Here is a 16,077-nt window from a genome sequence, read left to right on the forward strand (position 1 = left end):
GCTTAGCAATTTGTCACAGCAGTACAGTGTGAGAAGGAGCCCAGGCTGGTGAGTCAGGTGGGCTCAGGGGTACCCCAGTTCCCAGTGGCACCCTGGGGGGAACCCGTCAGAGTCATTTTCCCTCAGTCCCCTGGTGCAAGTACTTACACATATGCAGTCACAGCAGATGTGTAGTTAACACTAGGTTAGCGAAAGGTCAGTGTGTAGAGACTAGCCTCTACCTAGACGCTTTATTTTAGAAGAGAAATCACTGAAGGAGAAATGTGTCAGGAAGCGCTCTCTTTCTCTGTGTTTTCAAGAGAGGAGAGTTTCAAATCAAAACCATTCTTTTGGGTAAAGTAGATTTCTATGGGTGTGTGCACAATGCCTAGGGACTCAATGGGGCACTGAACTCAAATCAGAGCAACTGCAACAAATACATTTTTTTGCATTTGTATTTGGATTTACTTTAATAAACACTTATGGATAATTGTAATAGTTCACCTGCTCCTAACAGAGCTAAATATTGTTATTTTTATTATCACTGCTTGTTCCTCACTTGTAATCTTGTGTTGCTTCCCTCTATACAGACACACACACACACACACACACTCCCCTCAACACCACAGTCTGGAAGGTCATCATGAATTCTTCAGAACAAAGAATTTGGGCCTGATTCTGTTCTCCAACTGGTATAAATAGATGAGAGGAGAATCAAACCTCAAGGAGGTTTTAAAGGAGAAGGGAGAGCATTTGTTCCATGAGCATTATTGTGACAGATTTTCCTCTTACACTTCTTTTACAAATGTGAAATTAAACTGAAATCAGTGAATTAATTCCTCATTTACAGACAAGAGACAGCAAAATCAGTCTCAGTTATTCCTAGCTATAAAGGCCCTGATTTACTACTGTGTGACTCCAGTTTTACACCATTGTCACCCTATTGAAATCATTGGGGTTGTAGTAGGGTAGAAATGTAGCAACAGTGCTGAATCAGGCCCAAGTTTACCATGAGATGGTTCAACTGTTTTTTTGTTTGTTTGTTTTTGAAAGATTAAGGAGCTGATCCCCATCTGTTATAAATTGACACAACCACTCCACTAATTGCAATGGAGCTATGCAGATTTACACAGATGAGAATCTAACCCAGAGAGTTCCATTACAGTTATCGAGCCAAATCGAAGCCCAGATATTAGCAGGCACTTGTTCACCGAACAGCGTTCTACCTGCTTATGCTAGGGCTGAATCTGGTCCCTCTGTAGTGTGACTGAAACTTTACAATGAAGTCCTGTAACATTGTGTGTTAAAGCTCTTGCACTAGATTCTGATTTCTGTTGCACTGGTATGAAGTCTGCATACTTCCATGGATTACACTGCCTTTACACCAAGGTAACCAAAATCTTACTCACTTTCATACTCTCTACAAATTGATTCAGCCCAGCATACTCAGCTAAACTCTCTCACCATATGCTCCTAGCCATGTACGAAGATCTGAATCAGCTGGTTACTTTATCTGCCCCAATTATAATCTTGTGTCAATGAGTGCCAGAGTTTTCTGCCACTATGCCCCCTCAGTTATAACAAGGGGCATCCTACCACCATTCATATTGCACCCTTCAAAGGAGAGTAAATAAATATATTTGCTGCTGCTCTGAACTGTGCTTAACTACTGATAAATGTGCAGTGTTTCATCAGATTGGCCCCTGTGACCCTTTTGGGAAGGATGCTAAGTCAGTGGACTCAGTTGCTGTCCCTCTGAGATAAACTTCAGTTACTTTTTATCACTTAAAAAGTTCAGATTGACATTCCCATCAGTTTAACACTGCCTAGTCGCCATAGCAATAATAAGGCAGCTTCCTCACAGTTTGAAGAAAAATTGGAACAAGTCTTTCGCGCTTCAGAGGTACAGCACAACAGCATGTTTGGCCAGTACCCCACTGTCTACTAAGCAGCTTTTGAATAATGGTTACTGTCTTTATAATCCCATTAGACAATAAAGCTGTCACCATCACCACTGAGGTACTGGAGCCATCAGTTGCCCCTGATTTATGGCTTAGGGTTAGTTGTTGTAATAGGCTGCAATTTGTCTTTGAAGAATTTTAATCTGCTAGTGGAGAAAAACACCTAAATCTTTGTTCCCTAGTTTCACTGCGGCATTTTGATTATTCCAGCTTTAAAGACCCTGCATATCTTAACAACAGGTGAGAAAAAGAGAGGGACTAAGGTGAACCAGTGTCCAAACCTCATCCTTCACCTGTAGGACACTAACAGTGTGCTGCATAATAAATAAGAATGCTCAAAACCTAGCTCTTAGGCTTTTCATCAGTGGATTTCAAGGCACTTTACAAAGGAGGTCGATATCATTAGTCCCATTTTACAAAGGGAGAAACTGACGCACAGAGAGGTGAGGTGTCTTGTAGGCTTGGAGCAGAACCCAGGTCTCTTGAGCCCCAGTCCAATATGCTGTACACATTTCCATTGCCTTCATATGACCACCTCCTAATGGAGGAGCACCAGAAACAGCAGCAGCAACAACAGGTAGACCAGACTGGCCACAGGAGCTTTAAGTACTGTAATCATCAAGCTCCTGATAGCTAGATGACTAAGCCAACCTATTGCTACCTGAAGAACAGCCTATTTTCCCCTGTCTAAAACCTTTAGGAAGAACAAACGGCCCTTTCCAAAATTAAACCTACACTTGGTCACTTTTCATTACCAAGAGTGTTAGTGTGTTTCTTTTGCTGCTTAATTCAAACAGTTCCTTACCCAAGGATTTTGAAATTTCTTTTAAGGTACTTCTGCTGTGAAAGCTGATTCCCCCACACTCCTGTAGCATTCTGTTCTCCAAACCACAATACAACTTATTCTCCAGTTCACCAGCACTGCCAAGATAAAGACTGTAAAAGCAGCAAAGAGTCCTGTGGCACCTTATAGACTAACAGATGTTTTGGAGCATGAGCTTTCGTGGGTGAATACCCACTTCGTCGGATGTATTCACCTACGAAAGCTCATGCTCCAAAACGTCTGTTAGTCTATAAGGTGCCACAGGATTCTTTGCTGCTTTTACAGATCCAGACTAACACAGCTACTCCTCTGATACAAGATAAAGACTATGGGAGCAAATGCCATTTCCAATCCCAAGAGAGGGTTTTGGTTTTGAGTCATGACTTAGTTCATCACAGAATTTTACTGAGATAAAGGAATGGAAAGAATACTGCATGATGCTAGATCTGAGTCTCCATTCAATGGCAGAGAGCTATTTCAGGACTTACACAATTCAGAGATTCCTGCAGAGGGTAACTGTCTGGGGGATAAACTGAAACAACTACTACTATAAAAGATGTATCTTTGCATGTTCTGATTGTTACAAGAACACAAGCTATATTACATAATATATATTTTACTGGAGGAACTAGACAGGAAAGGGAATTGATAATCGGCTACAGAGCCACCATTAAACCACAGGTTACCTGTTCAAATTTGACCCAGGTCAGTAGTGGCTGAAAAAGTTATCATAGTATTTCCTCGGCATCCTGCCAGGGTTCAGTGACCAACATGCAGCAAGTTTGATGGTGATTTTGGTTTAGTTTCTAGCAGATGATCACTAGCACCAGCCACCTTTTTCAGCAGTTTCCGGGCACCTGCCAAACATTAGAATCTCGCCCCTTTGAGGCACAGTGACAGTTTGAGAAAACTCACACCAATGCCGCCCTGTGTTGAGGATGGAGGATTTCCCCCATTCAAACTGGTCGATCCAGTCCCCGCAGAAGCACTACACTTATCAAACAAAACAAAACAACCACACAGACAAAAAAAGAGGAAGGCTGCCTATTATGAGCAACAAATGATAACTGTCTCACTCCTAATCCAGACCACAAAGCTGTCTTCCTTAAACACTAATACTTTTCCCCACAGTTGCCAGAGGCCAGGTACTGTAATCAGCACTACACATCTGAGTTGCAGTGTCTCATCTGTATCTTCACAATCTCATAACTCTAGTATATTGTTAATCACCTGCCCCATATAAGTTGGCAAAGTGATGGGGAGAGGGAGGAGAGAAATATTAGTGATCTCATTTATGGCTCATGTCCAATCATAGTAAGTAGGGTTTATGTATAAACACAAAAAGGTTTTCAAACACAGGGAAGTAAAAATTCTATGAAATGGAAAATATTAGTGTTTGTATTTTTATACAGAAATGTAAACAATAAAACTCTTTAAAGTATACAGTCATTCACAATTAGCTCTTTAAGTCAGACTCTATCTAATCATTTCCTTGAGCCAAATCTGCAACCTGAAGTCAAGTTTGGAGAAATCGGGTGCAGGGGTCTTTGCATACATACAATTTCCGGAAAGATTTGCCTGGTACATGCAATTATATGCATCAGATGCAGAAAGCCAGGCATACCCCCAAAATAACACACGCTCCTAAATACACGCATCCAATGTGAAACAAATGCAGAAATGGTCAACAGTGTTAGCAATGAGTAGCTATTCATTTTGCCATGTTGCATTCGATTCTAAAATCTGCTATCACGAGACACTGTCTACAGCTTTTCTTCGGCTTTTTTTAAATAACCCCAAAATTTTAAATCTGAATATTTGTTAACTAGCAATGTGTTAAGAGATATTCATATCTCTTTTGTACCACGCAGGTCAAGATTTATTTGTTCATGCTAGTATTCTTGTTGTTTATACAAGCTCTGGCAATGTGCTCAGTGCTGTACAATACACTAAAAATAGACAGTTCCTGCCCCAAAGTGCATATAGCCTGCTAAAAGATAGCCACATAGAGAACGATAAGATGTATTAGGAAATACAGAGGTGAAGGAACCATCTCTTAGGGCTGGTCTACACTACGGGGGAAAATCGATCTTAGATACGCAACTTCAGCTACATGAATAACGTAGCTGAAGTCGAATATCTAAGATCGGATTACTCACCCATCCTCACCGCGCGGGATCGATGTCCGCGGCTCCCCCTGTCGATTCCGCAACTCCGTTGGGGTTGGTGGAGTTCCGGAATCGATATAAGCGTGCTCGGGGATCGATTGTAATCCGCCGATAAGGCGGGTAGCGTAGACGTAGCCTCAGACAGAGCTTCCATTGAGATCAGTGGGAGTTTTATCAGAGTAACAAGCATAAGGCTCAGGGCCAGTGCAAGGACGTTTCGCGCCCTAGGCGAAACTTCCACCTTGTGCCCTCCCCCGTTCCTGAGCCCCTGCCCTGAGGAGCCCCCCCTCACCAGGCGGCAGCTCCCCCCCTCCTCCCTGAGGCGCTCCCCCCACAGCAGCTCCCCACCCTCCACCCTGAGGCACCCCCGCCGCCCTAGCTCACCCCTGCTCCACCTCCACCACGAGCATGGTGTCGCTGCCTCACTTCTCCACCCTCCCAGGCTTGCAGCACCAATCAGCTTAGATGCCGTAAGCCTCAGAGGCGGAGGAAGTGAAGCAGCAACGGCGTGCTCGGGGACGAGGCAGGGCAGGGGTGAATTGGGGTGGGGAGTTCCCCTGCGTGGCCCCCCCCTTACTTGCTGCAGGCAGCCCTCCCCACGCTCCCTTGCCCCAGCTCCCTCCGCCTGAACGCCGGCAGCGACCGGGGCGGTCGAAGATCCAGCAGCTGCGGTCGCTGCGGAAGAAAATGCCGCCTCCCAAATCCTAGCACCCGAGGCGACCACCTTGGTCGCCTAAACGGTTGCACCGGCCCAGATCAGGCCACATGGGCAGAGGCAAGCCAAGATGATATAATGCAGCAAGTTCTGCTCTACTGCCTTAGTGCCTGGTATTCAGCATCTCTGTGTGTAACAAAGATCCAAGAATAGCTTAACAATATAGACAAGAAATTATCCCCCTTATCTTTCTCCAAGGTATTTAAGAGTTTAGACAGTAGGAGTGTAAGAGAAGCTGCAAACCAGTTGCTGAAAACTCCCAGAGCTGGAGCCTTCAGAGACAGAAGTTCAAATATACACTGAGTCTGCCAAGAGGCTAAAGGACCCCACAAGAATCTCCTGAAACTCGTGATCATATGCCATCCTATCAAGCAGCTCTGTCATCACTGCTCATCTTTCCAACGGACTGGAATGAAAACAGGTATAGTACCTCAAGCCGTGTTACAAACCAAGCCCTGCCATACGCTCCATACAGGCTCAAACTTGAGACACTGACTTGTCAAAACAAAGCTAGAGAAAGGCAGGTTCTCACCTGGTCTGAATTGGTGGAATTACACAAATGTCCATGAACTGAAAAATCCAGCCCAGAAGCTTACTTCCTGCTGTAATTTTATTTTCTCTTTTTGCACAAGCTCACTCTAATATCATGTACGATCACAATAATCGGTGGTACAGCTGGTCAGAATTTTTTCATTTAAATACTTTTAAATTATAATTCTTTTGAAAAAATCCTTTTTTTCAATTTTTGGTTTTCAGGAAACTGCAACAAATATTTTAGTTTCTATCACAAATTTTCAAGGTAAAAAAACCCAACGTGTCCCAGTGAGCTCTCATAGGTGCCCAGATACGGGAGAATTAGGTAACTAACATGTAAAATATTTTTATTTTCCTCTTCTCATTTTTTAGTGAAGAAACAACACTACCTCTGGTTGAAATCTATTTGGGGGGGGGGGGGCGGGGTTGTTTGTGTCAAAGGGTTTAAAATATTTGTTTTCAAAATTGTATAGTCTTTTTTTTTTTACTGAAAATGCTAAAATTATTATTGAAAGTTTTTTTACTAAAAATTTGATTTTCAGTAAATGCTTAGGTAATATTTTTTTTTAAATCTATTAAAATATTTCCAAATTTCACCCCAAATGAAAATTGTTGCCAAATTTTCATGAATAATTTTGTTTTCAAAAATGGTCCATTTTCAACAAAAAATTTCACATGAAAAATTTTAAACCCATAGGATCCCAACTTGCCTGTTAATACTCATGTTTATTTTCAATTGAAACAAACAGGAGTGGCAGATGTACATTTCTGGGCATGCAAACACACACCGTACATTTATTTGATTTGCCCTAAATTGTTAATTACAGGGGAGCATTCCAGGAGCTCAATCTTGGGATGAACTAGGCCCTAGGGAACAGACCTGACAGTCAATTAAATGTTCATTTTTCTCCTTGCCCTCCACTCAGTTTCAACAGCATTCAGTTAAATGAGCTCCCGGAATGCTCCCCTGTAGTTAACACTTCTAAATTCCCTTAGCTGGTAACCAAACTCCGTGGAGACTAATCAATAAGATGCTTCATCCTGTTAACCATCTGTGCTTTACTAAAGTTTCGGTTAACTTCTGCCCAGTGATTTTTGGTACCAATGAACAGAGACCTGATCAAAAACTTTTAATATGTTTAGTATAAAAACCAGACAAGTCTGAAAAAGAACAGTTCAGCCCGAGAGCTATAAAAAACTGCTATATTAGAAAGAAAAAGCCATTCACATGGCCAAGTTAAGACCATGTTAAGCGTAAAAGTCTAATCCAGCCTTCCTTGTGCACCCAGAACACTCACTGATTTCAGTAGTGCAGCATTAGGCACTTGGTCTCCATATGAAGAATAATTAAAGCCAGACTTTGTGACCCAAAGAAACTGGGGTGAGGGCTCTGAATGGCAGATTGAAGATTTCTCTCACTTACAGAATATCAAGGTAGCCTGGAAATTTGTAGTAGGCTGATCCTGCCTCGGTTCATGCCAATGGAGTTTCACCATTAACCTCTATACAGGACTGTGAGTGTGCAGCAAAGGGAAGAAAAACATTAGATTAATGCTTCAGTTACCACTTGGAAGCAAGGTCAAAGGTGAGGGAGGGACAAAAAGAAAAACACAACCACCACTCTGAGCAAGAAACCACTGATGATCTGGGAGTAGCTGGTACAGAAAAATGCTTTACTCCAAGCATCCTAGGGAGAGGAGGAGAGGATGGGACATGTTTGGGATCTGATCAGTCCGTTATAGGATAGTGTCTATTATCTGTCCACAGTACATTACTTAACATCATACTTTTTAACAGGGGGAAAAGGTGGTGATAAAAGTGCCAGATAATTAACTCATTAACCAGAAGCCTCAAAGGCATTAAAAAGTGAGAAAACCACAACTCTCCGAATATGATTAATACAACTGTCTCATGCAAAATAAATAAATTTAGAGTCATGGAAGAGCAACAATGGAGTCCACAAAAGACATTTAACAAAACTCTATCCTGGCTTACAGGTTCTGCACAAAGACAAAGAGAGACAGACTGAAACTTCATCGTCATGATCATCTGGGCTCAAAGACGTTTCTTGCAAATTTCTCTTGTGCTGGTGTTCTCTATCAAACTCTTATCCTCCACCAAAATCTCATCTCCAGACTGTCACTTCCTACAAGCCAAAATGAACCAGAGCGACTTATACCTCCTGTGCAGAATGGGTGGGCAATTTCCTCTGCACTTTCTAAATGAAAGGATAGACTTTAGGTTCCGCATGGCCATTCTCAACCCTAGAGAGAAGATGAATATCGTGGTGACAATCCATAAGATCTTGCATGAGACTTTCAATTTATTCAGCAAGAATCTTCACGCTGCCTGGAATACAAGATGCACAGAGACATTCCAAAATTGACTTCACTGGTAAATCGAGCAGCTGGACACACATCCGGGTGCAGAGATGCAGAAGGCAATAGACAACTCAGGAAATGAGGTCCTACAGAGCACTCTGAACATGGACAAATACTTTCAAAGAATCAAAGATTTCCTAAAGAGAAGCACTACACCAGCTGTTCCAGGGAAAGAGTTCAAGTGGAAATGAGAAAAGTCTGTTTATTGACCATCTCATTAAAAGAAAAAAATACTTAGACATTAAAGTCCCCTTGGATAGAAAGTAGCAATTTCCCAATTAAAAAAAAAATGTTAAAGGTTGAGGGGTAGATTTTCAAAAATATCATGCCCCCCATACCTGGGGCTAGCTTTCCAAGAGTTCAGCTTCTATTTCAGCAGCTAAAATGAAAAGGCCAGAATTTCAAAAGCACTCAGCATGCAGCAGTTCGTACTGCTCTCAGTGGGAGCTGAGCTCTTTTGAAAATTTGGCCCTAACACATTTATACTAAAAATAGGTGGAGAGTTTTTAGAGTGCTCCTGTATTCTCTCCCGGAGCTGTGAAAATGTTTTATGTCCATTTCACTGGGTCTAGCAACTGTTTTATGGCTTTTAGTTAATTATTGTTGTCTTTTATCATTACATTGATTTTGGTCTTTTCAGAAATATAGGGATTTTTTCATTAATAAAAAAAGAAGTCTCAGGGGCACACATGCCTGAGTCAAGAAGACAATACACCTTCCTAAAGTTCTGGTATGGGTTACCAAGATCTTAGCTATGTCACATAAGATCATCTGACACTGTATCAGAATTTCTTAAATTGATTGATTAAAAATTAAGGGTATATCTTCACTGCCCACCGGATAGGTGGGTAGCGATTGATCCAGTGTGGACCGATTTACCGTGTCTAGTCTAGACACGATAAATCAACCCCCGAGCGCTCTCCCATCGACTCCTGTACTCCAGCGCTGAGAGAGGCGCAAGCAGAGTCAACAGGGGAGCGGCAGCAGTCGGCTCACCGCGGTGAAGACACCACGGTAAGTCGATCTAAGTACATCGACTTCAGCTATGTTATTCATGTAGCTGAAGTTGCATAACGTAGATCGATCCCTCCTTCCCACCCCCACCCCCAGTGTAGAGGACAGGGTAGAAAAGCTCAAGGCATGGCTAGCAGGACTCGGTTTTGACCTCAGAGGTTAGTTTCCAGCTATGTCACTCTACTTTCAAACGCACCTGTCAGGTGTTATCTCTAGGGTTGTTTTCTCCTATTCCTATGGCACATTCAAACATTGTATGATTCTTGGAGATGCAATGGTTTACCACCAACAAGACATTAAGAAGGGAAGTTTGTTATTTATTATGTGTCAAGTTTCCATCAAGACCTGGCAGTTTTAAATAGTTCATACCATTGCACTATGTAATCAAAATCTCTCCCCCGCTCCTTTTTTTTTTTTTTTTTTTTTTACATAGATCAAAAAAAATGACAGTCTTCAAACATCCATCATCTTATTCACCATTCAAGAGACCTCAGAGCCCATCCACTGTATTCAAGTAAGGACTACATGGCTTTTAGATTTGTTCAATTTTTTCCTCTCTGACGATATAATAAAAGATCTCTAAATATGCACAGATCTGAAAGAAAATTAAAATCAGGACAGAATTTTAGAAGTTTCCATGAATTTACAGAATCTAGAGGGAAAAGAATCTAAAATTTTTTGCCAGGCAGGTTCAGAAGTGCTGTTATTATTTCACACCTGTGCAGAGTTGTGGAGATTTTCTAAGCAGTGCAAGGGTTTATTCACTGATTTTCCCTTCACCTTAATGAAAAACATGCACTGCTTTGAAAAAAAAATATTTCAATCTTTAATTCTGGATAGAGAATGCCTATTAAGATGGGTGTCGCTTCTGTGCACAGGATTATGCCTGCCTAGGTGTGACAGAATGGCAGTGAGGAACCACATCTTAAAAGCAGCAAGACCAAAGGAAAATTCAATATTACATGCACTGCAGATTAAAACCTTTCCAGATTAAAATGATTAATTAAAAAGAAAAAAACAATTTGACTACTGTTAAACAGATCTATAGCCTTAAAACAGCAAAGTACTTAAACCCATGAGCAATCCCATGAGACTTACTGAACTGAAACCATGTGCCTGAGGTTTCCCCATGTGTATTGTACCATACAAGATATATGCAGGTCATTTCTATATATTTAGAGATATGCTGGACATATCTAAACCTCTGTCTTAGACTTTATGCTGGACTCATTATATTCATATGCTTCGACTTTATGCTGAACATATATCTGTACTTAGACTATGCAGGACATCTGTATTTTTGCCTCAGAAAAGTAGGCAATATGCAATGGACTTTGGAGAAACTGCAGGGTACAATCCTGCCGAATTTACTTAGGCAGAACCCTCACTGAATCAATGGGTACGTTGGCTGTGCATGGACTGCACCACTGGGACCACAGACTCTTGTTAGAGACTGTTAGATTAGATTTACTATTTTGGAGAAATTCTTCTGTGAGATTTAAAGCAGCTCTGCCTGCTTGTCTGTTTTCTCTCCAAGTGTGACTTGTCTTTGTTGGGTCACTGTACACAAGATATAGCTCTCATTCTGGCAATGAGACTCAGAAGCCAAGTTAGGTTTACATTGGCACAAGAACTAAGAGTTTAGCAACACTAGAGGTTGTTCCTGTTGAGTTAATGCATTGTCAGGTGTCTTGGGGTAACTATGAGTTCATAAAGGCTGGCGTGTCCTGAAACAAATGTTTGTGAAATGTCCACTTCAGCCTTTACAAACATGTTGGCTACCTTGAGTTATAAGGTAAAAAAACAATAGTGTAGACAAGACCCATGTTAAAGATCTCCTCTCTGAAACTCAGAGTTCTTCCGCAATGGGGGCTTTACAGGCAGCTGTCCATTCCTATAGAGAGGGTTTAATTGCCTGAGATAGTGGAGCACCTGGTGACTTCTCTTATTTGAGGTTACACAATGTAACTCTTCAACTTTTATTTTTAAAGCAGCACTTGCAACTTAAATATCACATACTAGTTAAAGTGTTTAATGCCACTGTTAAAAACAAAATCTAAACATTATCATAATAGAGACACAAAAATATTTCTGTTTATTAAGGGGTTTGTTTCCTTTGTGTATTTGACAGCTGTGAGTGTTGACCATTTCATTGATTCCTCCATCAGTCATTTCCCCTTGTTGCTTGTGTGGCTTTTTCCACCTAGCAACATGAAAAGGAGGACATTTATTTAAAAAAAGGGAACTTTTGAATGCAAAAACCACAATTGGTCAGGGGATTCAGGGGATTCCAGTAGCTAAAACATCTTTTAACTCATTTTTTCCCAAAAAAACTGACATTTCCAGATGACAGTATCCCTTTGACAATGACATAGCCTGTGCATTTTGCTGGATTATTGGATCAGAAAGACAGAAAGAAAGAATACAACAAGGTATTTTTGTGAGGAAAAAGTTATACATCTGAATTATTCACTATTAACATTTAGACCATTCTGTATCAGGTCAATAATGACAAGCATTAATTTCTTTTAATAATTTTAATTCTCCAAAAACGTCTGTTAGTCTACAAGGTGCCACAGGATTCTCTGCTGCTTTTACAGATCCAGACTAACACGGCTACCCCTCTGATACTTAATTCTTTTGTTATTTCAAAGTGATCCAGGTATTGCATGAGATGGCGCAGATGGACTGCAACTTTCTCAGTATTTGGCGTTTGCGCTACCCTTATATCTGCTTATATTCATTCCGATTTGTCACAGACCTCATTAGGACTTCACAAACAAGTGAAGATAGGCAACACAACAAAACAAGTTAATAGAAGGATTTATTTTTTTTAAAAAACCTATTACAGTAGAGAGGGACATCTTTTAAGGCAAGAGGGGACCATTATGACCAGCTCATCTAACCTCCTGCTTTAACCAGCCATAGAATTTCACTCACTGATTCCAGCATTAAGACCAATAACTTGTGGTTGAGCTTGAGCAAATCTTTTAGAAAGGCATCCAGTCCTCATTTTAAAACTTTTAGGTGATGAAGAATCCACTACCTCTCTAAGTAAATTATTCCAATAGTTAATTACCCCCCTGTTAAAAATGTGCACCTTATTCCTAGTCTGAATTTCAGTTTCTAGCCATTGGATCCTGTTCTTCCTTTGTCTGTTTGATTAAAGTCCTCTGCTACCAAGAGGCCGAGTTCCGCCCCGCGCTATAATTATGCCGGTGATTTTTACCAAGGTGTGACTAGGTTAGAGATGTATCTGAGAACTATTTGAAGCATGCTGTTTATTGCTCCCCTTGGCCTGCTTTCATAATCCTGAGCTAAAATGACCCACATTGTGTACCCAAGTGTAAAGGACACCTCCCAGCACCAGCTGATTCTTTATGCCCCCACATTCTTTAGGCAGGTGGTCACCAGGGATGAATTGCAGTCAGGACTTCACAGGAGCCATGCCAGCAGAGGCTGCTCGTAGCATGGCAGCTGTCCTATCCCTCTCCCCACCTAGCACTGGTTACTTCTACTGGCTCCTTGCACTGCACAGCATCTACACCAGCAGTCTCACTTCAGTCTCTCTGTGCCTGGGGCTCTATTAATACTAATAGACGCTACTACAGGCTTAGTTATTAACTAGAGCAGTGCACAGGAACAGCAGCACCTTTGTTCAAGTGTCATTTAAAAGTGGGTAAAATTATCTTAAAATTCAAGAGCCAACTTAAGCAGCATTTGTGAATTATGAACTAAACTGAGAAATTGAAATGACTGTACAGTGCTTTTCACAATGGAGCCCTGATCTTGGGTGCTACCCGAATACAAACAATCATTATCTGATTAGGAATGTTTTCCAGTTGGTTTATAATAAAAACTGATGATTGAACCTGCTCTCTGCACTGGGCTACAGAATTGAGGATTAAATGCTGATTATTCCTCACTCAGCTAGTGATCCAGACTCCAAAAAGCCTGCGCCTTTGGCTCGTCACACTAAGATTCATAAGGAAGATTTTAAATCCCTCATTCCATCACTCAGTAAAAATCATTCTGCCTGAGAGATCATTTAAAACATCACTCAGAGAAGGAGTCTGTCTCCAAATGAATAAGACTTGGCAGGTTGTGTGGACTAAGCTGAAGCAGTAAACTCAGCCCTGGTAGTTAAGTATTGTGCAACTTCAAGATGTAAGGAGTTGTGCCTGAAAGCTGCCAAGAAGGGGTGACAAGTAGGTCACAAATCCCCAGGCTTTGGCTCTGGGACTCCCTTCCTCTTAGTCAGTGTCAACACAAAAGCATCTGAGCAGCTATAATAGAAGCTCACTCATTTGAGACTCCCGCCTTGCAATTTCAGAGCAATAGATGGAGAGAGGGCTGGGAGAAAACCACCAACCAGTGTGAAGCAGGGAGGGGGAAAAAACCTGATCACTTTGCTAGCTATCCTCCTCCTGGCTCTCTTATTCCACTGTGTCTTCCTGTAAATTTTCCCCTGGAGTGGAACCAGACACTCCCCTTTTTGCACATGGCTGGAACAACAGGATCAGATGCACACACTTGTTGACCGATTTTCAACTTCATTTGCTTTCAGAGGCATCGATCAAACCCACACGAGCAATGTACCCAGTTGATTCCCCAACCCCCAATCTCCTGAAGGCAGTAAAGCGGCAGCCACTTCCCCTAAGGGAAGCCAAGCAAACTCCCCACAGGCGCTGAAGGAAGGAGTCAAGATCCTTCACTAGCACAAAAGACCTGCCCTGCTGAGCAGCACAGCAAGAAAAACTCCCATGGCATCCAGGGAGCAGGAAAACACGCTTTGCCACTGGCTTATCGCGCTCAGTATAATTTACTACTATACCTTGGGTTCCAAGGACAGACAATTAGTTATTTTGCTTTTGCTATTTCAAACCTTTTGCTCCCAATCTCCAGCGCAGCCTCCCAGCCTGGCCCTGATTCAAACAATAGGCAAACAAAAGCCCATTCATTGTTTTGTTCTGGTGGGTTCCCCCCCACCCCCGTTTTTTTACTACGAATGCCAGAGACTTTAAAGGACACCCCGACCCCTACTTGCTTAGATAAGGGTAAAGATTTGCCGTTTAATAGTTTCGCTACCTTGGGCTGCTGGAGAGAAAGGAAAAAACATCAAAGGAAAGGAGCAGAGCGATTTAAAAAAATTCTCTTTCGCTGCATTGAAGGGAGGGGCTGCGAATCCAGATGTTTGACAGTTGTTGTCCAGCGGCTGGAGCAGCCTTCCTTGTCACCCCCCACCCCAAGAGAAATCAGGATTTAGTTAGAATGGAGCTGTCGGGGAGAACGGAGGTCTCTTTAAATACAGGGTGGGGCTAAAGAAATCAAGCGAAATCTCCACGTTACTTTTCTCTTTTACACACAAGAAAAACTCCCCCCCGCTGCACACTAACCCACCCCCAGGCAGCAGGACCAGACGCCAGTCAGCGCATTACTGCCCACACTTCAGCAGCACGCGGCTTGCATCGCCCACCCCATCCTCAGGTCCGGCCCCGCAGGAACAGCAAAGCAGCTGGGGGCAGCGAGGATCCTGGCTTTTCAAGAAAGCGCGTCTCGTCCATCCCGCAGCAGGGCCGTTTCGGGAGGGAAGTTAGGAAGGAGGAGAGGGACTAGGAACCGTAAAGCTGCCCCCGGGACCGGACACCCCATTGCACAGTCGGTGGAACTACCCCCCCTTTTGTCAACTTCTGCCACATTATTGCGCAGCAATTCGCTGGGGGTGGGGGGAAGTTACCTTCAAGCCCTGAGCCCCGCTGCCTCCTCGCTCTCCAAGGCTTCTTCCTCCTGGGGTGCAGGGAGGGGAGCAGAGATCCCGGCTCCCACCCACGCGCCGCGCTGGCCCCGGGAAAGCCCCACATGCACCGAGCCGCGGTATCAACACACGCCCGGGACCTGCGGCGCCTGGGACGGGCAGACACCCCCTGGCGGTCACCGCGGGGCGCTGCAGCCCCTGCACAGCTGGCCGCGGCTCCGGGGACCGTCGCCAAAGTTTTCAGACTGCGCGAAAAGGAGGCGGGGATGAAGAGCAAGAGCTCGGGCGTGGCTCTCACGCTGATCAGAGGGGCTGGAAGAAGCTTTATCGGGGGGCGCTGAAAGCGGAAGCTATGTACTGTATTGGGTAGTTCGAGGTGCTGCAGCACCCTTACTTCCAGCACAGAAAGCTCTGGGAACATAGTCACCCTCCTGGCGCCAACCAAGGGTCCAGCTAGTCCAGTTGCTCCAGGGAAAGTGCAAAGAGACACTCCACAAGGCAGTTAGTTAGGGGAGCACCTGACTCATTAGAGAACCTGAATTAGCAGAACTGGATCAGTGGAGAGATCACAGCCTCAGAGGAGAGACCCAGACACACAGCAACTCCCTCTCGCATACGCCCCAGTCCTTCTAGTGCCGGAGATTTACAGGGAGGAGGACTGATCCTCTTTGATCAGGGCGAGACCTCAGTAATCTCAACTGCAAGGCTGGCTATTTTGCACGTACAGCTCCCCCCCACTTGCGCACG

The 16,077-nt window shown here is 43.2% G+C and overlaps 1 protein-coding gene across 2 annotated transcripts in view; it reads right to left on the reverse strand.

Annotated features, from left to right (window-relative positions):
• MOB3B (MOB kinase activator 3B) overlaps nt 1-15,408 on the reverse strand; it is a 138,045-nt gene extending 122,637 nt beyond the window's left edge. For both annotated transcript variants that reach the window (XM_032783908.2, XM_032783907.2), the window contains exon 1: nt 15,313-15,408. The gene's annotated coding sequence lies outside the window, so the exon portion shown is untranslated. The remainder of the gene's footprint in view (nt 1-15,312) is intronic.
• Between the last annotated feature and the right edge of the window lie 669 nt (nt 15,409-16,077).

The sequence above is a fragment of the Chelonoidis abingdonii genome, chromosome 6, assembly GCF_003597395.2.
Source record: "Chelonoidis abingdonii isolate Lonesome George chromosome 6, CheloAbing_2.0, whole genome shotgun sequence".
Classification (NCBI taxonomy): domain Eukaryota; kingdom Metazoa; phylum Chordata; order Testudines; family Testudinidae; genus Chelonoidis; species Chelonoidis abingdonii.